The sequence below is a fragment of the Pezoporus wallicus genome, unplaced genomic scaffold (assembly GCF_028554395.1).
Source record: "Pezoporus wallicus isolate ANWC-B61680 ecotype Strahan unplaced genomic scaffold, APGP_CSIRO_Pwel_v1 contig_3952, whole genome shotgun sequence".
Classification (NCBI taxonomy): domain Eukaryota; kingdom Metazoa; phylum Chordata; class Aves; order Psittaciformes; family Psittacidae; genus Pezoporus; species Pezoporus wallicus.
In genome coordinates, this window is record NW_026635034.1 from 11,798,939 (window position 1) to 11,825,689 (window position 26,751).

The 26,751-nt window shown below is 38.0% G+C and overlaps 1 protein-coding gene across 3 annotated transcripts in view; it reads right to left on the reverse strand.

Moving 5' to 3' along the window:
• Positions 1 to 26,751, reverse strand: part of THSD4 (thrombospondin type 1 domain containing 4) — a 314,334-nt gene that overhangs the window by 286,079 nt on the left and 1,504 nt on the right. The window contains exons 2-3 of one of the 3 annotated variants that reach the window (XM_057398789.1): positions 25,819 to 25,963; positions 24,654 to 24,771 (exon numbers count right to left, since the gene is read on the reverse strand). The gene's annotated coding sequence lies outside the window, so the exon portion shown is untranslated. Of the gene's footprint in view, positions 1 to 24,653; positions 25,638 to 25,818; positions 26,514 to 26,751 lie in introns of those variants that run through there. The other 2 variants (XM_057398780.1, XM_057398774.1) reach the window with 2 other exon arrangements.

A 26,751-nucleotide genomic window follows, 5' to 3' on the forward strand; every position in this document is an offset into this window, starting at 1 on the left:
GGAGATGGAGTGAGAAGGAAAAAGCCTTCCCTAGACTAAATAACACAGAAGAGATTCTTCTATTCCCTCTTAACACATGTAAGGATTCAAATGTGTCCATTTTATTACAGACATTCACACCTGCCTAACTGTTTTGCTTGGCTCCTGGCAATGTATCATGCGAAAGAGGAGCACTTACAAAGCCCAGCTGTAACGTAACAAGATGAGTCATGATCCAGATATGTACCACTGATAATCATGCACCTCGAGAGAGAAGTCAGAGCACCAAGAAGCAGATGAAAACTGCAGCCCCCTAAGTGCTGAAGGAGGAATTAAACAGCAAGTTTCATTCAGGTCTATCAAAAAACAAGTGACAGAAGAAAGCTGTATCAGTTTCCTCCCCTACTTAACTTCGCATAGACAGATTTTCATCCAAGGTCTGATGCTGTCTAGAAAACTTCTGCCTGTTCATTTTGAGCAACCACCACTCTGCTCGGAATGGGGGGGGTGGGGTGGTGGAATATATGTTCCTAGTTGTTGAAAACTTCCCAGGGTGCCAATGTGAACTACCAACTCTTCTTCAAATAGTCCCTGTTTCTTACTCCTATGCCTCTTTATCCTTTTTGTACCACCTACTCTCTCATAAGGGCAAACACCTACACAAAAAGAAAACAGATACACATATACATACATATATACACACATGAACACATACATACACAGAGTCTATTCCTAACCTTGCCAATGCTGCAACATTTTTAGCTTTGGAAAAAAGAGCCTGGACATATTTTAATTACCAAAAGGTGATCAGATAAGCCTGGCCTGATTTGTTGTTTATACCATAAATTGCTGCAACAGTTCCACCTACAGTGGCATGCTGCCAGTGTTGGCCCACAAAGCAGATGCAAGTGCCAGCTCTAGCTCACTCACATTCCCTCCTCAGTATTTACTCCAATAGTCATTCCCTTACTCTTTCTGTTCATTGACCACTGTGGGTACTCACTGTCACAGAACCATAAACATGAAAACCCTTGAGGCTATATTTCTTGTTATTTTACAGCTTGTTGGGGTTTTTTTTTGGTGGTGGTTGTTTTCAAACAAAAAGAAACCCACCGCTGTTGTCAGTACATACATTTCAACAGGTCTGTTTACAACTCCAACACATTGTTTTTGCTGCCAGTGCACTGCTTTACCAATCAATAATGTGCTAGCTCACACTTAACAAAGGGTTACACATAAGTTCTGCAATTGGGATAGCATCACCCATCCCCTCATCACAACTGCCAGACAATAGGAGATACAGAGCTTGTTATTGAGTGACATAGTTCTAATAAAGCTGCTCAGCACTGGCCAAGTATGCATCTTACCCATTTTTCTTGTACTCTGACTTGTTAGCACAGTTATGATGTGTGAAGATAAAGCTGATCAAAAATAGCATGGATGCTATATTCATGCCAGAAGTTATTTCTCAAGCCTCGTAGTACAAAAATAACCCTAAGAATCAGCTGAAGATTATTATATAATAAACTACACCCTAAAATGCAACTTGAGAAATTTGATACGTATTTTGCAATATCCCTGAAGAACAATACACGAGGACCTCCATCAGCCTCTCAGTACCATCATAAATTGCTTGGCATTGTGCACTACTCAGACACATAACAGAAGTCACTAACAGAAAAAACTGATGGAGGTAGGCCACCCCTCTGACCACCCGAATTGTTCCTTTACTACTTACTGTTAGTCCATTTTAGTTTTCAGATCTAAGGTACAGGAGCAACATTTTCATTTTGCCTGTAAACTACCCTAGATTTTAGACTGAGTAAATCTTTTCCTTGTCTCCAACAGATACTAAATGTACATCTAAATTCACCTCCTTCCTGGAATAGTTTAGATGTCATTAATCTAAGAAGAAAATTTTGTCACAGCTGGAGTTAGTAAGCATCAGCTATGGACAGCAGAAAGAAAGAACTCCCTAAAGCTTATGCGCAGACATTCTGGCACCTAAACACAGACTAAACTATTTCTACACTGTCCCTGCAATCTCACTGTATTTCTTATATTTAATCAAAATAGATACAATTTTCTCTTTAAATTTATGACTCCTTGTCTCTGTCTTCACCTGTGTCTATATTATTAAATTGCCCAATAATACTTCAAATGTTGAATAACCAAACCCACAGGCTATCAATCTTGTGATCACAGAATCATAAAAAGGCTAATGGCAGGGATTCTAGGGACTTCTCTTCTGCCCCACAGCAGGATCAGATCTGCCAGTTGCCTGCTAAAGGTGTTTTTAAAAGCCCAAGTTTCAGATTTTACAATCTTCCAGAGAAAGAGTAGCACATTATCCCTAGCTAAGCATTAGCTAGAACTAAGCAGAATTTATCTTACTGCAATTCAAGCCCTTTATTTCTTTTCCTACTAAAATTTGAAACCACATTATTATTTCTACTTTGCAGCAGAGAAATTTGTTTTTTGCTTCTTTTTGTCAGACAGAGAAATTTGTTTTTTGCTTCTTTTTGCATCGTTATGATTGGAAGATGAAAGAAAAACATTTAGACCTTCTGGGAGCTCCAAACTATTAGTTTATTTCCTAGCATATTTGACAGAGCATTTTCTACATTAAGGATTGAGTAGTGACCAGGTACAAAAGACATAACTGAACTTGACCACACTGGACTTTCAGAACTGACTGTTTTTCTTCTAAGCAACTAAGAACAACTTCTAGTACGTACTTATTTGGGGTTACTTATGTACCAGTCCTTTGGCACAAGTCAGAAAAGCATATTGTACGATGGCACTGCAGGGTCTCGGAGGAAAACCTGGAACACCCAAAGGCTGCCATTATGTCTTCTTTCATCTACCTCCTATCATTTTTTATTCTGGTCAGTGTAAGAAGCAGGACAGAGCAATCACGGGTATCAGAGAGCTTTGTGCTGGCCACTGGAGCACAAAACACAACTGTATGGAGACAGCATAGGTACATCATTGTATTTGCACACTTTGCAATTGAAACTTAACATACATGAGTGAATGCTGGCAAGTACATACCCTTATCTTTTCCCCCTCTAATCTTCCCATGCTATGCTTTGATACATGCAATTCTAGGAATGTAAATGATGTCAAGCTTTCAAGAACTTAAACAGCAAGAAATCATTACCCTGACGGTTTGTAATTCAACTCATCAGATGACAGCTTTCTGACAGTAATGTGCTCTCATTCTAGCTGTGAATATGTATACTAAGCAGGGAAAAAAAGTGGTCTCAATCCTGTCCAGTGTTGAAACAAGCCAAAGTCAGATACCACATTCTGTAGGTTTCAGTAGAGTCATTGGCTTCCATCTCAGTCTGGCAAGAATGAGCACATATCATTGTTCTTAAAAGAATTAAGAGTTTCTGAACAGGAAAGCCAGGTTACAATCCTTGTTTATAAGCTTTTAAAAACTGTGTGTCTATAACTTGCTGCCCTAATATACTGTGAAGCTTGTCTGTTAGTAAGATGAATACTGACCTGGAATACTAAAGAATAATTGCTGTGTAGAGTTTAAAGGAATACTGCCTAAAGGAAGATACCTGCTTTTTAAATACAAAAATTTTGATATTAAGGTCTTCCAGTAAGAACTGGTAGAATATTGAATGGGCTTGTAAATACCCCTAAATAAATGTTTGCTATGTGCACTAAGCTTAGGGGAGTTTGACTAGGAATTAAGATTTGCATTTAACACTAACAGAAATACCACTGCTCTGCACTTCAAATATAGGAACTGCTACTGTAAATAATGCTAGTAGTCCAGCCAAATCTGCTATTCTTTTTCCTGCGACTAAGGGTAGTGCTTCAGGGAAAAACCCAAGAATTCGGCAGTTCTTTTGGCCTCACTGACATCTGATGGTGACAAGTTTTATCATTCACTGCTTTACTGTTCACACACACAAAAAGCAGCAAATGTAAAACCACTGCTTTCCAATCTATTTGACTGTTCTTGTCCATGTTTTTGGAAGAGTTGAAAAGAAACACAGGTGGGATTATTCAGAGCACACATCACTGTGAACACACCAGTCAGGCCTTCTCTCTTCAACAGTAACAGTCCTACTTTCCTCTTATAGAGGTCTTTCTTGAGGTCACTTTTTTCTGCTTCCATTTTCTAGTACATTGGTGCAGCTACAGCACACTTCACTCTCAGGACTCTGTAATAAGCTCAGTAGTAATTTCTGTTCCTTTTTGAAAACATTTACACAGCTTGTTTGCTTCCCTGATTGCTGCTTGATATTGAGCAAACAACTACATTGAGTGATTTACAACGATATTCCATCTTTTTCCTGTGCTTTGCCAATTTATGTGTAACTGGATAATCTTCCACTGCACGTTACTTTGCATTTGACAATTGTTCCGCCTAACATCAAGGTGCCTGAGCAAGTGACTTCACTTTGTACACAGAAGTTTTTTCTAGTGCTGTGTATTTCACAAAGCATTTTTAAAACTTCTATGCCAAATGTCAGCTCTCCAACCATTCAATTTTCTTCCGTCGATTTCTTCAAAATGTCAAGTTCACAACAGCCATCAGCTAATCCTGAGATATTGCTTTAAACACCAGTTATTCAATTCATTGTCACCTGTCTGCATCCTGTACCCTAGATCTTCACTTTATTTCTCCCACTATGCAGCATTTATGTAAAATATAATATGTTGTGCTGAGGTTAGCATTCAAATTGCTAAATACATTTTGAAGTTGTCAGGAATGATGATATAAAGGAAGTCCTAATATGACTATTCTAACACCTTAGAAGAATGCCTTTTGTGTTCTTAGATTCACTGAGCTTCTTCAGAACGTGTAACAGCATCTGCAGACTTTCAGAAAGCTGCTGTGAGGGCAATCACTCCCTTCAGCAGCTGCTTCCTTGGCTTCCTGTCAGGCAACCGCACTGTGAAATTACTCTGCACCAACAGTTGTCCTCCTTTACTCCTTTTCACTTCAGATTATTTTCTTCTGGATGGCATTTTCTAATTGGACTCTTTATCCTTGTTTACACTGAAGAAGTTAGTCATTGCTGGTTCAGAGTGCAGAAGAGGATGCAACTGCAAAGCTAACTGCAGAATGTGCCAGATTAATGCCGGTTCCCAAAGTGGTTCTGAGGAGATTTCGTTCTTGTGTATATTGGCAGCAAACCCACATTCATCCATGATTCTGCTCTGATACTGCTGACATTTAATATCAGCAAGAGATAGTTCTCCTAGTACAGACATGTATTTTTTTCTTGCCAGATATTAAACTTGTGTCACTCATAAATATTAGGCAATGTCACTTTGCCATAGAACCCTTGGGAATAATTTCTACTTGAACTCATTTTGCCTCTCACTGTTGGAAAGTTCGAAAAAAAGTCAATGAAACAGAAATCCAGATTTCTGAATGATCTAAATCTATGCATTTCTGCTGATGATGCTGATGAGGCCCATACGAGAGAATGGAGCATATTTTAAATTCACCTTCTTAATTTCCTTTCATTCATGCAACACGCTGTGATCACCTTCATGCTACCATCATACAAAACCCCCTTTGGATTAGAAGGCAAAGCCCCACCAACATGCAAATCTTCAGAAAATGTGTACTTGGGTGCAAGAGCCAATCCATGTTCACAGTCAAAGGCTGCTGTAAATTGCTTACTAACTTAAAAAAACCAGCTTGATTGAAATTTCTACTTGCTCTGCCCCTCTCATTTAGAGGGCGTGAACTGCAGGATAGAAACAATGCAAGGCAAAGACTATTTTTACACTGAACAGTTTGGCATGAGTTCTGACTATTGCTCTGGGTGTGGTCATAATATTAAACAATGATGAAATAACCAAACTCTCCTCCTAAAATAAAACCAGCTAGTTACTAAGTACACCCCATATATTACACAGCAAGCCAGGGTCCAATAGCTAGCAGTCATGTGGCAGAAGCAGCAGTCAAAATCACTTCAAATGCTAGTTATACTTACTCTCCCTTAAAGGCATCTTTCTGGTTTCACAGAGCTAAATCTTAAACCTAGCATCATGTATTTTTTCCATGCCTTCCTTAATTACAGATATTGTTCAGTTGTCCTGAGCACAAACCAGAGATCCAGGAGAGTCCTACAATTTCACTCCTGTTTTCTTTCCTCTTCTACAATGATACATCTAGCTTGCCTTCCAACCCTTCGTTCACCTGCATGTCTGTAACTGAACAGAGTTCTGCATATAGATCCTTTATAAATTTTCAAAGACAAACATATTCATAAGGACTCTGTACCCAATCAATCCAGTAAATATTTTAGGAAGACCTCTTTTGGCTATCTGGAGAAATCAGCAATATATAATATATATATATAATATAAATATACTATATATAATATGTAAAAGCTGCATATATTTGAAAAACAAACAATAGGAATACCTGCATTAGAAGCCCTGCTTGAGAATATCTTGGTAGTAAGAGAGACACGTACAAGAAAGAAATACCACCTAAAAGCCCTACACAGCATCTTCAGCAAAAATCCTAAGAAACCTCAGATCTTCACATGAAGACTTGCACTTTAAATTGCACTGCATTATACTGAAGAAAATATCTTCTCCACAGTTGGAAGAAAACATGTCTACAAACAAGTAGTTGAGTGAACAAAGATAAGCACTGAATATCAAGTATAGAAACCCACAAGATTTTTAATCCATCCTTATACAGTTTTGATTCCAACAATTTCAGCTCTTGTCCATGAGCATCCACCAATTCACCTGTTGAGTTTATTCAGAAGGTATAATTGCATATTACAGAGTCATTATTTTCAATACAATTCACAACACAAAGTTCTTCAAATCCCAAAGAACTGCAGCTTTATACCAGAGTCCTTCTTTTTTTCCTGTCAGCTGCTGAATCAATGACACATGATATTTTATGGACACTTAATATCCTACAAGAATAAATGCCCAGAACACACAATTGCATTCCTCAGAAGAGAGGGTATCTCTGTTGTGTTAATCTAGTCCAAAGTTTCCCTCTGCTAGGGAAAGAGTCCAGTTGCAGAGACAGCCTTTCCAAGACAGAGACATCTGCCCACTAACAACTGGATTGCAATTACCAAACATTTTCTTTGGACGTTACTGACCAGTAAGGAACCAGAAAACAGCTACACAACTCTATTTACTACAGTAATTTAAGTGTTTGGAGGCCTTCTAAAAATCAGAAGAAGCAGTAGTGCAACACTAGCATTTAAGAGCCCTGAGAAAGGTCACCAAGACCCATAACGCCAGACCAGTACAAATGACATTTGAAAACCACCATCCTAAAAGCTGATAGCCTAGGAAAGCAAAAGTAAGACAAACCACAAACAGGACAGTCTTACTCACTTCAAGGTTAGGAAACATGGCACAGAGAGGCTGAACAGCCTGCCTAGCTCTCTGGGAAGTGAACTCAAGTGCTTTAAATTAGGACCATAACTAAGCACCATTCTTTCTGCATAATTTTCACTAAGCTAAACAGCAGAAAGCATTTTGTGATTTTGTTTTTGATTTGTTCCAGGACAACTTACTACAGCCTAGGGCACATTACAGTAGTACAGCAAAGCCTTTCCATTCCCCTGCTGCAATATAGCCTAACCATCACTGAAATTGCAGCATTTAGGTAGTGTTTCACATACCATACTCTGCATAATAACCTGAGGAAACAATAATCCTACTGAATGGCTCCAAATCCATTTTAGCATGTGCCTTCCAGGTCCTTCTCTAGACACCCATACACATATGGGACCAGATTCAACCGTGCTGGAAAAAAAGGCAAGTATTCTTGCAGCACAAGATGCTGCACCTTCCTTTATCCTACCATTAGAAAATCACTTTCAAGGAGGGTAGTTGCTGGATGCTACCTTGGTACCTTCTTCCCAAAAGGAACAGATGCAAAGATTGCAGAAGTCAAAGATGCTAACAAGATACATTCAGCATAGATTTATAGTCAGCTAGCCCAGCCGCTACATTAAAAAAGGAGCCAAAAGAAAGTAGAAAGGGCATAGCAGTCTTAGTCAAGAAATGCACAGATTCAAAATATGATGGTTACAGCACCCACTGCCCAGACTAAGCAAGCACCCTCTGAATGAACATTAGCAGCTGTCTTCTCCTTTATTCCCCTCTGATTTCATCAAAATTCACCCAACCTCTTTGCTAGGGTCTAGATTTTAAGAAGCTGATTTCAAATTACTAGCCTGACAAAAAAACTTGTTCTGAATTATACTTGAGTTACAAACCAAACTTACCCTTCAGTCATGATTGTCAACTTCTGCAGCTTGGAAAAGATGTTTTTCCCCCTTGTAGTTTTATAGTGGAGGATTTGCAGGAGTGTTCACACCACAGCTCCTCAGAGCCTTAGATTTCCTGCTAATGCACTCTGAGTTTCTGCCCTGTGATTAGACTTTTCCACTACAGATTGGTGCTGTGATTCTATAAACAAAACTGAAATCACCACTGTACACCCTATGACTATAGTAATTATTAATTCCGTACCTCTTCTCTTGATAGATTCTGAACTGGTTTAAATGACACTTTGAAAATAGCTACTGAACTAACAGCCTTGCTTCTTAGGTTCACAGTACTGCAGTGGTGATCATTTTAGCAGAATCAGGCAACCTCATGTAATGATAAGGCGCTAGTTTGCACCAGAAATGAAAATGTTGCGAGTCCCAAAACTTCCATAAATTGCTTTTATTAGAGAGGAAGTTGGATTTGTCCTTCTTTTCGATATTTTAGCCCAGTGAAAACATTGACTGGCAGTTTTCAAGAAATCACTGCTTTGCACCAGCCTGAAATCAAGAACAATCCTTAATCATCAGTGGAAGGCTTCTATATAGCAGCCAGGAAACCTGAAACCCGACAAGCTTTGAGCTTGATCTGGGTGTTCTAATAAAACTTTCATATTTCAGTGCTCAGCATTGTATGAAGCAAGCCTCCCATGTCAGATTACAAAAAAATAAAAAGATCAGCACACATCATGGCACAGAAAACACATGGAAAACGAAGGAATGGCAAGTTCATTTCCTTACCCAAATTTGTCACAGCTGCTTGGCTATTTTCTACTACAGTACTAACAATAACAAAAATTTATGATGAAATTAATGATATAGAGTTAATGATTACTCAGAGATTTTATAAATCCATTAGTAATATGTAAGTAAATGTTATTTCAGGGGAATGCACACAAAAAGAATGCTTGTTGCAAGATTAAAAAAAAATAGCTTAGAATTGCTCAACCACTTTTTAGCATCAGTTAAAATCTTGGAAGTAAGTTTTTGTTTAAGAGGACTAAGAAGGACTCTAAGGCCAATACAACTGGGAATCTAAGTCTGGTCTTACTGACAATACAGAACCACAGAGATCTCAGGAGTCCACCTGGTTCAACACCTCTTCAAAGCATGGCTGACTTGGACGCTGGATCAGGCTGCTCTGGGACCTGGTCCTGAGCCAACAGAAGAAAACCCCCAAACCCCAAACTAACCAGTATCTGCCAGTAAAATCATATCCATTCTAGTGGGTCCTGGAAAGGACCCTAGTTCACGGAAGTTCATTCCAGTTTTGCTGTCGCACTCAAACCAGTGCTTCTCCAGAATGGGAGAAGTATCATTATCCAGCTGATCCAGACTAAAAGTATAAGAAAAGTTTTTTCAGATATTAATCTAAAATTATTATCTTATTTGAACAAAGTATTATCAGATCCCTGCGAATTGAACCAGCAGTACCAAATACTGGTATCTCTATAAAAGATCACCAAGTATAATTCTATTAGAGGAACTGCCTGCTTTGACAAAGATGAGGATTTGGCAATTACTAAATAAAAGTGGTAAGTGCAGTGCAAAGGCTAAACTATGGGATAACGAGCCAAAATACTTTGCTCTTCTCCCATTTTGGCAATGTAACTAGTGAGTAATCTTGAATAAGATATTAAAGTATTTGAGAGTAATTCACTGAATTTGGTATTGAAATTCTAAATACTGTGAAGCTTAAGGTGTGGTACAACTGGCATTGTAGGAGAAGGGGCAGCTGGTGTTCCCTTGCAGTCACAAGCCACAAATACTTAATGAATGTAGCTTCCTGAATGACTCATACTAATACCTGCAACATTCAAAAACACCGGTATGTTCACTGCAGTCCCTACACGTTCACTTCACAATTATTCCTTTATAACCGCTACCAAGAGTATTAGAAATATTTAAAGCACAAATTCCATCATGATGCATAAATGGATTCAGCTCTATCTCCAAGATACTTGAAATACAAGGGGTTTTTGTGTACCTTTCAGGGGAATGACAGAGTTAAACAATTATTTTTGCTTTCTCCATTTCTTCTCTAATGCTTGTCCAACCTTTGTTTTGTCTCAGGCAACAAGAATAGTAGTTGCAAAAGGACTCCTGGTGTTATGAACAACTGTCATTATGCTTGAGAATAACAAACTATTACCCAGTGCCAAGAAAAATGCTCTGTAAAGCTTTAGCAGTTACCCAAACTATTGCTTGGCTCTAAGCAGAACAGCGTTTTGTTGACAAAAGAAAAGCTACCTCTAAATTTTTAATTACACATTTAGTTACACATTAGTCTCCCACATAAGTAATTTTCCATTACTTAGTTCTTACTGAGATCAATGCTGCAAGTCATTTCATCCCCAAGTCTAGCATTTGCAGCATTCAAACCTTTCCAAGGAAATGTTCCAAAAGCTTTCTGATGTTTTGGTCCTACGTGCTCATAGGCTGCCTTTAGCCCTGTTCCCAGTACGCTCAGACAGCCTCCTTCCGAACAGAATCAAAATTTCTGGAGAACCTGCCACTGCCTAGGCAGCAGTCGGTGAAATCACACAGACGTGCATGCTGCCGAACAAAACGTTCCAAGCGTAAAAGGAAAGAAAAAAGGTGCTAGCATCTAACATGCTTTTTACTCAGTTTCTTACTCCCCCCACCCTGTAAAAAAATCTCAAGTTTTATAAGATAGCCAAACTTATGGAAAGACATGGAAAAGACATTACTATTACAGTATTAAACACACCACAGTGTTTGTGCACATGTATTTATGTTTTTAAAGAAAAGCTACAAGAATGTTTTCACAGTTAAGGGGAAAACTTTTGTAACTTTTTAGCATCTATCAAACTGCAGTTTTAGAAGACACCCCACTTCCCTTCTTTCACACCTTTTTTCAAAAAAAAAAAAGACAACAAACAAAACCAACCACAAAAAATTCCCCAAAAATCCCCAAAACAAAACAAAGACAAAACCATAAGAACCTTCTTAAGATTCCCTGAGGGAAAAATAAATAAATGGAAAATACTTCTCCAGGCCCTTCAAGGTAAGCGTTTGGATGAGGAAGTGAATCTTTGTTCTTTGACAGCAAACAGATGAGCAGTTTTTGAAGGGAGGAGGGAATAATCAAATAAATACATTTATCATATACAGTGAATTTCATGTCCTGTAAGGGGGGGAAAATGCAACAGGGCTTACGTGGACCTTTTCACTGTAGACAAAAGTGAATGATCTATTAAAATCTATGGAACTGACCTCAGAATTTCAGGACTGACTTTGGTTTTCGCAGTTTCTGTTTGTTTGTTTGGATTTTGGGTTTTGTTTGCTTTTTTTTCTTCTGAATATCTGATCTTACTGTCTTTGCAAAGACAAACTTAGTCTTCTACTTTTGGGTCAGGGCTTTTATGAAGATTGGATGTTCTCATGCATACATGTAGATACAGGTTAAAATTACTGTGCTGCTACCTTTTCCTGATCTCCAGGAACTGGCACAAATTACTTATTTACTAGCTTTCCAAAAGGGCACTATCCCTCATTCATTTCTTGAAGCCTCCTGAAAAAGAATATATATACTTAACACTTCTTGAAACTTTGCTTGGAACTTTTCACATAGAAGTTCTGGAATAAAGAATTTGGAAACAACTGCAAATCAACAGGGAACTAAGGGAGATTGCTAAGCAATCACACTCAAGACAAAAGGTGCAAGTTCATGCGTTTTCCACTCAGTTACCAGGCTCAAGCAACTGTTGACTGACAACAGGTTTGGGTGTATAGACTTACATGTATTGCCTGCTAAGTTCCTCTCCTTACCAGTTGTTTCATGGAAGATGTTGCTCCAATTTTGGTGATGGATTTATTTTTAACAAAAAGAGATTGAAAAGTCACATTGAGATAAAAAGAAGTAGTAAACAGAAGTATTTATAATCCAATCAAAGAAAGAACTGTAGAATGGTGGAAGTCTACACATTAAAGTCATCATACCTGCCTGCAAGAAAATGAAAATATCTTCAAAGTGGCATATTACAGTTTTCCCTCTCTCCTTCACCAAATGTTCTGTTTTGCTGAGTTTGTTCCAGTGTCCTAAAAGGCCTCTTGCATGTCTGTTTAATAACCCTGTCTTGGATTATTGAATTCTGCAACCTCTTGGCCCCTGGTTCTAAACAAAGTAAAAGAAAACAAGTCTTCCTTCAAGCACAGTCATAAATTTAAGGAAATTAACTAAACTCCAACACCACCAAAGAAAAGAACGTTCTCACTCTCGTGATTTCAAATTTTAAAAGTGTAGAAGAAATCTCTATCACCCTCTCCACCTGGAAGGAGCAGAGGATGCAACCCTAATTTCACTAAGCGAGACTAAATTGCTACTACTATTACTAACAGCGTCCTACCTCAACAACACATACAAAGTCAGGCTCGGCTAAAAGCACTTACTGCAATATTTAAGTACATGCTTGAAAAACTTTCACACAAATCCTTTGTTGAAATGTGACCCAAGTAGAGACACAGAGAATCACAGAATCATAGAATAGGTAGGGTTAGAAAGGACCTTAAGACCATGTATGAAGTTAATATTTATGGCAATATTTAGTACATGTTTTTATAAAATAGTAACAAAAAAAATAGAGCAAGGTTTATTATTTCAAATTGAATTCTACAGCAATTTCAGAAATGTATTCAACTGTATTACCATCTGAAGAAATAACTACTTAGTGGAGTGTATTTCCTATTAGAACTCTCTCTTTCACAGTATCCTTAGAGCTGTCACAGACAGGGAAAATACCTAGGGTGCAATGTAAAGTATTTTCTAAGAAACAGGATATATCTATGTAAACCAACTTATACTACGGAGGTTAAACGCAATCAACATAGTTCCAGCAATCGGATTTCTCCTTACAAAAAATATAAAATGGCATTTAGTACAACAGTGAAAGCTTTACTATTCTTAAGTGTAAATAATCAGTGGAAGAAAATTAAGCTCCTGCAGGTTTGTACTAAGAGTATTGTGTGAGTTGTATTTCCACTTACCAATGAAAAAAGTAAACTAGGATGTTTACAGCAGACCTGTATGAAATGCACAGGATAACCAGCTGTGACTGATTCATAAAATCACAAGTTCCATTGCTTCCACCTAATAAAATGTTGGTGATACCTGCTGAACCAGTAAGTGTCCTACCTTTGGTATGAAAGTGTCAGTTTACCTTTGGTATAAGATAAATCGTTCAGTATTATGACCTACTACTTTATGTGACAGATTCAGGTCGCTCCAGAATGTACATCACTGGGAAACACACAACTGCGCTTCCTGTTGCCAATAACTACTTTGTACAAGTATTTGATATACAGAATATATAAAAGCATACATGCAAACACACACATAAACATGCATGTATATACGCACACACACAACAGAAGTATTAATCTACCCATTCAGCTTCTGAAAAAAGGATGGTAGAAGGGAACACAAAGACAGGCTTTTAGTTACTTGTGAGTATCTAGGCTGAAGCCTATTCTTTCTAAACAAAAAATTTCTTTCTGTCTCTTTGTAGAGGCTTCATGGGCAAAGAAGAAAAAACTTTTAAAAGTGGCTTTGTATTTGCATTTTCTTTGTTTGTCCCAGCCTAAATTTCTACCATTATAAAATATGATCTTTCACTTCAAAAATTTGGGGGTACAGACCGATAGTTCCCACAACAGAGCAGTTCTTATTTGTACAAAGATAACTCTGAATGTGGAAGTGATCCAAAGGTGACTTCAGACTGACTGCATTCATCAAATAAATAAAGCTGCTGCAAGCATGCAGGTAGACCCCTCTTAACTCACATGATCAAAGCATAGCTGTTAGTGTAGAAGATAAGACAGGCTAAACTCTTTCAGATTTTTTAGCTTGCTAGGCTTCTGATAAATGCTATAGACTGAGAAAGGTGGGTGGAATGAGACAAAACTGTATGCACAAAATGAAACACTTAATAAAACAGAGAATGACATTCAGGGAAGTAGGCTTACACACCTTAACATATTTGCTTCTAGAAAAATATAACACAAAAAAGTGCACAAGTACTAGGAGGTAAGCAGTTTGCACAGCTATGAAAACTACTCTATAGGTAGGTACAGGTTTAGCATAGTAAGTAGTGTATACAGCATAGAACTTCAAAATAATAACTCAGACTTTAAGCAGTCATAAAGTTTCACGTGATTCTGCAGAATATAGAATGAGCAATTTTAGGGAAATATGAATTAAAGTACTTACTGGGTCTAATTTGTGACAGTTAGAATTCCTAACACTGTTAAAATACCATTATCCAAACTCTATGGATGACTGTTGAAGAAACATTTTGTTTTGCTTTTAAATGCTTGTAACAGAATGACATTTTTCCATTCCTAGTAATAAAACACAAACTCTGTATCTTGTTGACCCAGTTATAAGAAAGTACCTAACCTCCATTCTACAGTTAAGATCTCTTGGTGACATTCAAATTCTGCTTTGGGTAGGCAGCTTTGTGGAGAAAGCAAGTACCTGATGTGTGCATACAACACAGTATGGTCCTATCATGCTAAACCTGCATACAGCAAAAACCTGAACCACTGCAGTGAGACATCCAGCGAGTCCTTAACTCCATTAAGTTAAAGAATCCGTTGTGGCACTGGACCCAAACAAGGTAATGTGGATGTAATTTTTCCTTCATAAAGAGGCTTGTTTTCACGTTCCTCAGCTCCCATATCCACAGTATGTACAGCCCTGTCTGATCAGATTCAAAACTGAGTTTATTAAAGAAAAAGGAACTGAAGAAGGTGATAGGGTAAAAAAAACCTAAGCTAATAACCAACCAGTAAGCATTCACGACTTCAGGAAGGAGAATCTCATTTCAGTCTTGAAAGTGTTTTAATGCTTTCCTGTTTAATAATAGTGAGAGTACCACTGTAGGTGAAGGGTGATAGAATTTCTTCCTACAGGATAAACTACACCCCAGAGCTGCCAAAACTCTATCATCAGCCCTGCTCCTTGGTTCTCATCCCGCCGAAGCTTAATATTGGACTTTCTAACTCCAGTGACCAGAAGCAACTCCCAAAATGCCACTAGCTTAAGCCATCAAAATGAGCCACCCCCCACCTGACATCATACAGCTCTGTGGTCACTTGTCTTTTCACTCGCTTTAAGGAAAAAAAATACTTAACATACATGGTTAGACAGCCCTTGAGTATTTGAGCTAACATCCAAAAGAGGTAAAGGCAGTAGTTCACACTTCCCACTGCTGTTAAAAGCTCTTTGCAAACTTCTGCCTTCACATTTTTGAGGGTTTTTTTTTTACTACTAAAACAGCCAAAGCCTAACTTCCTTTAAAGAAAGAATATCAAAGCTGAGAGTGAGGGGAGCATCACTGAAGTCTTAAAGATTTATTTAGGTGGGATCCTCCTGGTCCTTTTCAATTCCAGATACAAATCAAGCAAATGAGACACAGAAAGGAGTTCTCTGCAGCACTGTCTGTGCTTAAGTTCTTGTAAAAGTAAGAAGTATTTTTAAGTACTGGCACCTCCACTAATAATAAAAGCAGGAGCACTAGCAGTGATGTGTTTTTATCACAAAGCGTCCAAGAAGGCCTGGATGTTGCTGCGGAGCCAGCCAAATTTCAGCAATGCAAAGAACAGCTGCATTCTCCAGCAGTACAATTCTAAGGACAAAGTTCCATACACAGTCTTGAGACAAAGCTGCTGTAATATACTGCGGGGACAACCCCACATTTCAGGATGAAAATACACATCTCTTACTAACTTGGTTAAATAAGACTAAAGATTTTTGTCTTTATATCCAGACTGTTGGCCAGACCACACTGAAATACAGTATATGTTGATGGGAATATAAAGAAATCAATCAAAAAAATTGCTAAGTTGAAAAAGAAAAAAAAAAAGCCTAAAGCTCAGGTGCTGCCAGAGAAAATACTTGTTTTTTTTTAACTATTTGGGAGAGGCACAATGGTGTAACAGCACCATTTTCTGCAAAGTGGTCTGTTTATTTAGGTCAGTGTGAAGATTCTGTGCATGTCTGCCCCTGATTTTGCAAGACACCAAATCATTGAGGAGCCTTTTCAGACGGAAGCCTTTGATTTGCACAGGTTCTGCAAGCATGTCTTGCTTGAGGGCAGCAATGTAATAATCTCTCAGAGAATCCTGAACTAATAAGTTATCCTCTTAAATCCCATGTATGAGGAAGACAGTTGACACTGGACTGCTGGTAGGTTAGCAAATGAACCTCCCAGACAATATTAAAAGATGAGTGGTTCTATTCTATCTTTAGACACTAATAAGCCAGCTCAAACTACAGACTCCTCCCCAGGAAACAGGAACAGGGTCTGAGCTGGACCCTTCCCTGCTACATGTCTGGCAAGCGGACAATATAATAGATACACATGTGCATTATATTTGCCAATAAAATGTTTTCTGCTCCTATCTGAATAGCACCAAGGAAAGATGCTGATACTCAGCTACTGTCACCAACTACCTCCCATCCATTTGCAGTGCTTTTCAAATCAGGACCAGGGGAACTTTATCCTAGATGACACCTTATCTCTGCAGAAATGATGTGCCACTTTCCCAGCAGAGGCAGCAGATGGGAATGGCTGCTGCTCCAACAGAACATTTCATCTAGCTGGAATTTCTCTAGAGTTTATCGCTCTAACACAGAACAGAAATAAGAAAACGCTTTTCAGGAATTTTATTAACCCTTTAATAGCAGTAACCAGGTAACTGCTCCCTCTAGAATACACGAAGATGACTGGTAGCACAGATATGCATAAAAGTTTGCACAGTTACTGTTTTCATATAACACAATGCTGCCTGGGAATGTCTCTGGCAGAGTACCAGGAAAGAGACATCAGAGTACCAGGAAAGAGACATCATGTAGCAAGGATTATTAACGCTTCTTGTAAAGGGCCCTACCCTTTCTAAACTGAGATAGGTATTAATGTGATATACATATTCTTTGGTATTTTAAAAAGTGATCAATAGGAGTACCTAATGTAAATAAAGTAGTAAAAAACATTCAATAGTGATCTGAATCACAGACGTGACACATGACAGAGGCACCCTGTTCTAACAGCTTGCTGAAAGCCTCCTTCTGGAATGAATTGGGAGAGCAACCAAATAGAACAGTTAAAGAATGTTATGATAAGATCAATATTCATTGAGGTTGGGGTGCACATATTTCTCACTGAAAATTACAGTGACCTGCCAAGCTCTACAGGCCTGAAATCAAAGCTGCAATCCTGGCTTCCAGCTCACTCTTGTGTTTAGCCCTCTATTTCACTCAGTTGCAGTGCCATAGACTTTCCTCTGCTCCACAGCTCTATGCTGCACCAGAGGCAGCTGCCTGGCCCAATTCCCCATGTTCTAGAAAATGCACTTCTAAAAATCATATTTCATGATTGCAAATTACCATTATAGTCCTCCCTCTTAGCCCACACTCCTCCACTTTCGCCACCCATCCACTCTTCCTCCCCTTCTCAATACAGTCTCAGAGAGATAAAAATAGTAAGACTTAAATTATAGATTTTGAGATGGTTTTCTCCTGATCTCCATTCCAGCCACAAAATTAACCAGTTCCTTCACCTATGTATGACCATAAGGTAGCCTAAACTTTTAGGTGTAGCTGCAAGAATCACAGTTTTTCCAGTCTCCTCCTAGGATAGGAGTGATAAAATTAATTTGTTACTAACACAGGTACTCATTTCTTAGATCTGAAAGTAGATGCTGATTTGCCAAGAAATCCAGTACCTTAAAAAAAATTAACAAAAACCTTTATTGGCCCACAATAAGCGAACTGCACATAACTGCTTGGTTTCACTGTGTACATGTAATTGGTATTCATTTCCAGGAGATCACCCTGGAGTTTAGTCAAGCCAAAATCCTGATCCCAGTATCATAATTCCTGCCAAGAATTCAAGCTCTAATTCTCTCTGATATGAAGACTGATGTCATCACACAATGCTAGAATGAAAGAAAGCCAAACAGAATCTGACATCATACTGCTTTAATCCAGACTTAAGATAAACCGCTATACTCATCAAGTTAATCTCAACAACATCCTGTGAATCCTGTTGAAGAAAATACACTTTATAAAAGAAACAGTTTTAGGCACATCACAAAACTGCCTTTGGAAGGGTTAAGTCTTATGAAACTTTGTCCAAAATAGGAAAAAAAAAATCAGCCAAATTTTTGAAATAATTTTTAATTGAGCTGCTAAAGACAATTTCCAGGAACCTACCAAAGGTTTTACAAGATTTTTAGTTGAAACATAAATTGCCATAAAAAATAAAAATACTGTGAGACCAAAAGCAAGATTTTGGCAATCTTGTTCTAGACTTCCAAATGCTTCTGATTAGGAATCACTGAATTGATTGCATTCTGAAACAAATGAAAGAACCCACAGCAAAAGAGGCCTCTAAATCAGCAAATATTTTCAAGAGATGTTAAATATTTAGCACATAAGCTCCCACAAAAATACCTACTTTCAATGCATTTATCACGAAGTCTACTCATTCTATAGGTGCAATGAGGAACAAAAAAAGTGTTGTGATTTCTCCTTAGAACATAAGGCAGACTAGTTTAAAAAATAAAATTAAAAATTCCAGGCTATACTTGACCTCTGAGTGTTACAGGTGAAAATGCTACTGAATAAGATCTGTGTTAGTGGCAGCCAAGTAACAGATTGTCTCATCTGCTGATTCAATTGAAATGAGAGCAATAAAAAACCCCCAAAACCCAACCTTCAAAAAAAGTGCCGGGGAAAAAAAAAATCCCACAGAATCCAGCACTACATGTGCTAGAACTACCTTTGCTTCCCTCTGAAAGGTGCCCCTACCCCTAGCATGCTTCCTCCTGGGCTCTCCATATAACACATTCATGCCACTTTAGCTTGATACCACTAATACTAATTAAGCAACAGCCTCTCTGTAGCCATTTCCCACTGTAGAGATGAGGAAAAGGAAAAAGTTGCCTGTGCCTGTCTTCGGTTGGAATAAGCACTGAAGCTATAAGTAATGCTGATAATATTTTCCTCAAATAACAAAATACACTAAGAGCTTAGAAACAAAGGGTGGGGAAAGTGTGAGCCTCCTAAGGGGAGCAGGGAAGGAGAAATACAGAAGGATTTGGCTTCTCACAACAGTTCTCACACCTTTAAAAATACACAAATCTGCTTCACTCTGTGTAGCTGCCCAATATTTAACATACATTACAGATGAGATATACAGCACCTGGCTACCTTAACACCTTTGTCAGCTCATTACCAGATATCTAATGCAACCAAGTGTTTTTATTTCACTTTTGCTGCTGTTAAAATGAAGGCCAACAGGGGATGATCCTCTCGAAGGCACTGCTTTTTATCCTATGGCCTCTTTATACCATTTTGGATGAGTTTGACAAGTGTGTTTTATAAAAAGGTGTCTCTGGAATAAAAAAATGAGAGTTAGTCAGCAGTGAGGCTGCACAGATGTCTTGAACTAAATATTCTTCAATATGAGAATCTCTTACAATTGACACTAATCTGTCATGCTGAAAGACCTCAAACACATTCATAAATCACATATCAAGATACGTATTGCTGAAACGCTAGTTTGTGCCAGCAAAGTGACAAAGATTGTTGCAGTGAGGTATTCATGGAAGACATGATTCACCTTAAATGGGAAACATATGCTGATCAAATTTGGAAACTATCCTGAGCACACCTAGATCTATTAGTACACTTTCCTGACGCAGCCTCTAGTTAATCCCTGAGAGTGAGCCTACAGCTAGCATCATCAAGCAAGGACAACAGTTCGGTACCAACAAAGCAGACAGAGCAAGTAACCAAGTCAACTTTCTCATATCACCTGTGGTTTCTTTTTTCTCTGAAGTAATTTTTAGCCAATGTAACTCACTTTTCCTTTAAAGATGCAAAGCACTTATTTTTTCTTTTAAATAAAACTGAAAACACAGTGAATAGGAATCTACAGAACATATGAAAAATCTGTTCACTACAAATACTACCTGCAGATTACCTCCTTCTTTTTTTGTAGTTGCCCAGAACATCATAGTCATTGTACACGAGACAGCAGCTACCTTGCAACCTGTCAGCTCACCACCAGAAATGGCTATGTCTAACTGAACTCACATAAACTTACGTCAAAACAACAAAAGAACACATGTGTTTCTACCTTGTCACCAAGCACATTGGACATATTTTGCAACACGTTTACTACTCACATGCATATACTAGCATAATGACCTGAGTGAAGATGCAGTTATCTACTGCCTAACAATGTCTACCCTAATTCAGTCTTCCACTCTATCCATACGACCATGCCACATTCCGCTTTTAGCAATAGATGTGTTCAAAATAAGAAAGGAGAGAACCTGTGTGTCAGACCTCAAGGTCTTTTCAAATATGACAAAAGCACCTACTGATCTAGATTTCACTAAAGTCTAGCATGACTTGGGGTATGCACCTCATTTTGGAAATCTAGGACACTCAAATTTTATCCCAAATCCAAGTAATGAGCATGCTTATTCATTGTGGAGTGGGCTACTTCCATGGTTACTGAGTGGCATGGAAGAAAACATTGGGTTTAATTGCATGAGAGCGAAGCAGCCAACAGGAGGGAAGGATGGAACTTGTCCATACAATTTCAGACTTGCAGACATTAGAATCTGGATGACTGCCTAGACTATCCAAACAGGGGAGGAAAAAAACGAAAAAGCAATTCCACGGCACTGAAAAGATCTAAAACAAATCAGATGTTTCAGATTGTAGTAGTGTCTATTTTCCTCTAGGCAGCATAGAATCTAAATAACCAGCTGAGGCATTGATGTCATCACCATAGATACAAAAAAAAAGAGGATTGGTTAGGGTAATTCTCACCTTGCAGATAGGCCACGTGTGAAATCCCAGTCACTCAAATCACTGGGAATCTTAGAACAACTTCAACAGCATCATGGTTTGCACTGACATACTTTACCTAGTTTAAATTTTCCTTTTTTGATTATGCATCCTAATGAAGAGCATAAATCAATGCAAATACATTTTAGAATTTTCAGCAACATGTCGACTTGCATTTAAATCTTGCCTTATTACATCTGCAGAGGAGACATGATAACACTTAAATAAAGCAGCATAAATAAGGCTTTGTAAACAATTCTTGTGGATCAGGAGAACAGTTACCTATCTAGCAACTCAACCTATAAAAAAATTAATAAAGTTTAGACTTGGTTCTACAGCATCTTTAAAGTACAGTTGACAGTAAGTTACTTTGGCAGGGTGGGGTGACGAAAAGCGGTAGAGACCTACATCTCTCACTTTTTAATTAAGAAAACCAAATCAAACCCCAGTGTCTACAGTTTCACGAAAAAAGCTCTCCATTTCCATTTTTAGTTACACCTTTGTTTCCCCATACTTGCAATTTCAGATGTTTACAAATGGCTAAAACTCTTCTTGCGGAGCAATTTACTTTGCATTCCATCATCAAATATTGAACAGTATGCTGAGGTGGCATTCATTATTGCAGTAAATTAAATTACTCGTCTTAAGAACTGTTCATACTTTACATTAATAAATGAAAATAACTGATCAATAAGAATGCCTTTAAATGCTCATAATACCTGGAATAATCTAACTATAGTTATATCAATATTTGTCTTCAGTAAGATATTAAGCCCAGTTAAATCTGCAATAATAGGCTTTAAAATAAAACAAAGACTTAAAGTAATAAACATGCTTAATATGTTGCCTTTAACCTTTTATGTACTGCTTCAGGCAAAAATAATAAAAGATATTTTTGGCTATAACAAGTCCTAAAAAACCTGAATAATAATGGAAATATTCAAGTGTGTGATTAGAAGTAAGCATGTACTTTGTATGCAGCACGTATTTTGCTGAATAATGGTAATACACAATAGAGCTCAATATCTATAGTTACATCTGGAAGTGCTGGCAATTCACATAGAAAAATATCATTGGCTACAGACTCCCACATTTATTCACCACTGAAAGAATGACAGGGTACTCAGCTTTAAAAGGCAAGAGAAAAAAAAAATTAGCCTTGCTGATTACTTCTTAATCCAAACACAGATCCTCAGGACAACTAAGATCTCAACTGTAATAAAGCAAGTAGCATTGTTACAACTGTTGAACATACAGCATGACGTTTCTGCTTATACGGCTGTCAATTAGGCAAATACTGAAGACAAACGAAACAAAACCTCTAAAGATATGTTGAAAATTCTAATATAGCCTCTTGGCTGTTTACTGCATTGATATGAAAGCATTAGTGTTTGTTAGCTTGTCATTCAAAAGACAAACAAACCCAAAAGAACAACAAAATAACACAAGTAACTGCCACAGCATCAGAGAGAGGTTTTCCTGCTCATTTCTTCAAGGGAGTGATTAAGTCTTTTACCATGGTTTCCATATGTTCTCATGCAGTCTCCAGAAGAATGCAAAGTCACTGCAATAAACGTTCATAGAATCACAGAATAGTTAGGGTTGGAAAGACCCTTAAGATCATCTAGTTCCAACACCCCTGCCACAGGCAGGGACACCACACACTAAACCACGTAAAGACTTCATCAAGCCTGGCCTTGAACACTGCCAGGGATGGAGCATTCACAACACCCTTGAGCAATCCACTCCAGTGCCTCACCACCCTTACAGTAAAGAACTTTTTCCTTTTATCTAACCTAAAACTTCCCTTGTTAAAGTTTAAATCCATTCCCCCTTGATCTGTCACTACAGTCCCTAATGAAGAGTCCTTCTCCAGCATTCTTGCAGGCCTCCTTCAGATACTGGAAGGCTGCTATGAGGTTTACACACAGCTTTCTCTTTTCCAGACTGAACAGCCCCGATTTTCTTAGCCTGTCTCCAGCACCCTTATCATGCTCGTGGCCCTCCTCTGGACTTGCTCCAACAGCTCCATGTCCTTTTTCTGTAGAGGACACCAGAACTGTACACAGTACTCCAAGTGAGGTCTCACAAGAGCAGAGTAAAGAGGAAGCACCACCTCTCTGGTTGACCGGCTGGTCACGCCTCTTTTGATGCCACCCAGGATACAGTTGGCTTTCTGGGCTGTGAGTGCACACTGCCAGCTAATATATTCTATTGCCAATGCCAAATCAGAAAGTGAAAGAAAGCTGTACACTTGTCTTCTTGGTTTCCTTCATCATTCTTCACAATTATTTACTTTATTAGAAAACATAGATCATTGAAGCATAATCCAAATATGCAGCAAGTGTGCTACATATCCATATAAAGCACAAACCACAGCACATATTGTCTCACAATATAATTTCTAAGTGTAATATAACAGCTGGTCAACGAACTCAGCAATTTTTACCAGTGTAAAGTAACAGCTTCTATACATGTCACTTGGATTTCTTCCATTGAATGTGAATTGCTAATGCAATGCCACTGTTAACTTGCGTAACTTAAGATGTTCAGACTATGTGAGCATGTAATACAAACATCACATTCACAGGCACAATTTCTTCACCACTGTAGTTTGAATTAACTTCACATCTCTTGTCTAATAATATACTTTAAGCACAAGGAAACCTTATGTCATTCCAGAATAACTTCTCCTGTGCTTAAGTGTCAAGTGCTCAACACTACCTTCCAGAAAGGCTTTTCTTACCTTGATTCTTGAAAGGTATCATTCTCACTGCTTTAAAAAAGTTAGTGCTGAGTGCTGTTTGTGTCATTCGTGTCTAGTATTCCAGAAAGAATGAGCTTGTTTATGATCTGCTTAGTGTTCACATAAAGCTCTGGATTTCTTAGGTGTAAAACGTAATAGCAGCATTTAACCTCTGGGATATCCATATTAGTCAAACAAAAGTGAAAGGCATAGTTTTGTCTGAAAATAGAAATCAATCTGGTTATGGGTGTAGCAATATACTAGACGCCATGCACTACAGAATAAGAACAAAGATCACACAGAAGATTCTCCTTAATACGGAAATAGCTGCCTAATTAGGAAAACTACAACAGAAGGCAGAATTAAGCATTGTCATCCTGTTAACCAACAGATTACAGCATCAAAAAATCTGATTCTGCTGTCTTGATGACATTACTTTACACTGTACCAATCAATCACAGACCAGAGCAATCAAGAAGCCTGCACTGTTTTTCCAAAAAAGCTGGATAAAACAGTTACATGTAAGAACCATCTCAAGTCAGCTTAGTCAGTAATAAGGAATACAGAGTTGTCTTGTACAAAGACACTTCCTGCGGATGCTGGATACTTCTCATGCTGGATTTGGTATAAATATTCTAACCTGCAGCTTTCTGCTTTTTTTTTAACCTCAGTGTTCTTTTACCAGGGAAGTACGTCTCTGCTTGCAGCACATCTATCTATAACTGAAAAAAAACCCTACCAAACCAAACAGCTCTGAACTGGAGAAGAGTCAGTTTTTCCCCTATTAAGACTTCCTGACTCTTCACTAGGCTTTCTTGACATTTGATACAATAAGCAGAAGCATCTGTCCACCACAGCTGTACACAAGTATGGCATACGAGGTCCAACACATAGCTTGTGAAGAAATGCTGTTTTCACCACAGTAAACAGAGACAACAGCTCCTCCAGATGAGCTTATCTTTCTCCCCCTGAGAGAAGCCTAGTAAAGCTAGCCAATGAAACTAGATACTTGGGATGTATAAACACTCCCTTAGATTCAATGTATTCTAGCTCATGCTCAGAAAACATCCATCTCTGACATGACACGTTTAAGCAGATACCAATTAGCCTTTTGTAAGATTGCTTAAAGCTCTGTGTAGCCTACACTCCCTACTTTTTAGTATGCAAAAATCAAACAGTTCATATTAATTTCCGAGTAAAAGCAACTTCATCACACCACAGAGCAAAGTGATAGCTAGTGGTCTCTTTTCCCCATTCTTGGTCTACATGTGTGTAACAGAACACCAAGTCTTAAAAATTCCCAAAAGTCGGATGCCTCCAACTTAAGAGAAAAATAATTTCACTCAAAGTCAACTTCAAGATGTAGCAGAGTTTGTATGATGTGGGAACAGAAAACATATTCAAGTAGTCTGTTTTCCCAATCAAAACAAAAAGCTGTTATTGTGCTTTTGAATACGTACAGTGACCTCCCAAGCTAAATCACATCTTTGTGAATGTTGCTTAATGATATAAACCAGAAAGTATTTGCCTCAGCTTCTTTAAATAAACTAACAAAAAGCATTTCATCCTGATATGCCACTATGTTAAAAAGTAACAGCTGAAAGAATCAGTGTTTGTCACTTTTTTTATCAGTTGCAGGCTGTAAAGGTAGTCACTTGTCTTGAATTTGCAGAAGGTATACATGTTTGCCCAATACCTAACTTAATCTGCAGATGACCAGTGTTTTAATAGGCTAACATATTATTATTATTATTGTTATTATTATTAAATACATTCCATACTAAAAATATGACCATTTGTAGCAGTGGAACAAGATATTTCACTTTTAAATCCCTGATCTATACCAGCTATTTCCAGATTCAGATCTAACACTTGGTCTCAGGCAGCAGAGCAGTTTTACTTACTTTAAAATGCTCAGTTAAAACTTTCTCCAAGTACCCTTTCTTCCTCAAAACTGACAGGATTAGCTTTTGGTTTGCATCAAGTGAATCACTTCTCCCTTTGTTCCACTGTGGCGGCGTATCTGAAGCTTTATTACTTTTTCAGATCCTGTATCAAAAGGAGCGTATGAAATACAGCTTTTCATTAGCCTCCTTACTGATGATCAAATTTCAGTTGCATAATAAACTATGACTCTACATAATGGGGCCTTCATGCATGATACAGCTAAACTGAAACTGAAAACAGAGATACATCATTATCTGCCCTTATCTGGACATAGAGGAAATTTGTCTCAGAAAGTAAGGAATTTGTATAAATAATCAAAAGATCAATGGAAAAAAATTTTCAAGAGACTTAAAGGTCAAACCAATATATTTTTAACCCTTAAGATGATTTCTATTTAACATACAGAATTTTCACATAATAGCTCTTGTCCTGTGCAGAAAGACTATGTGAGATCACAACAATCCATTTAGGATGGGACACCAATGAAATACTAACAATATCAAAATGCAGGTTTATGCAGTTTTGGAAATGCTTTGGAAGCAGAAAAATGTAACTGCTTTCAGCCTGGAAGGTTTTATTAAGAGATGCCTAGCTTAAAAATCAATGGCTATTTTAACTCAATTTATCTGTGCAACCACAGAGAATTTATAGATGTACTACTTAAGTTTCAGAACATCTAAGCACTTGATGCTTATACCACCATCAAATTTTTAGAGACACAGAAAATCCTTAATAAACAATTACAACTGCACAACCCACAAGTCTGTATGAACTGATAAATGTTGAAGAACACATAACATATAGCATGCTAACGATTTTAAGATCACCTAGCGGGTTAAAATTCTACCTGCTCTCAGATCTAACATCACTTTAGTCCATCATTCAGTTGT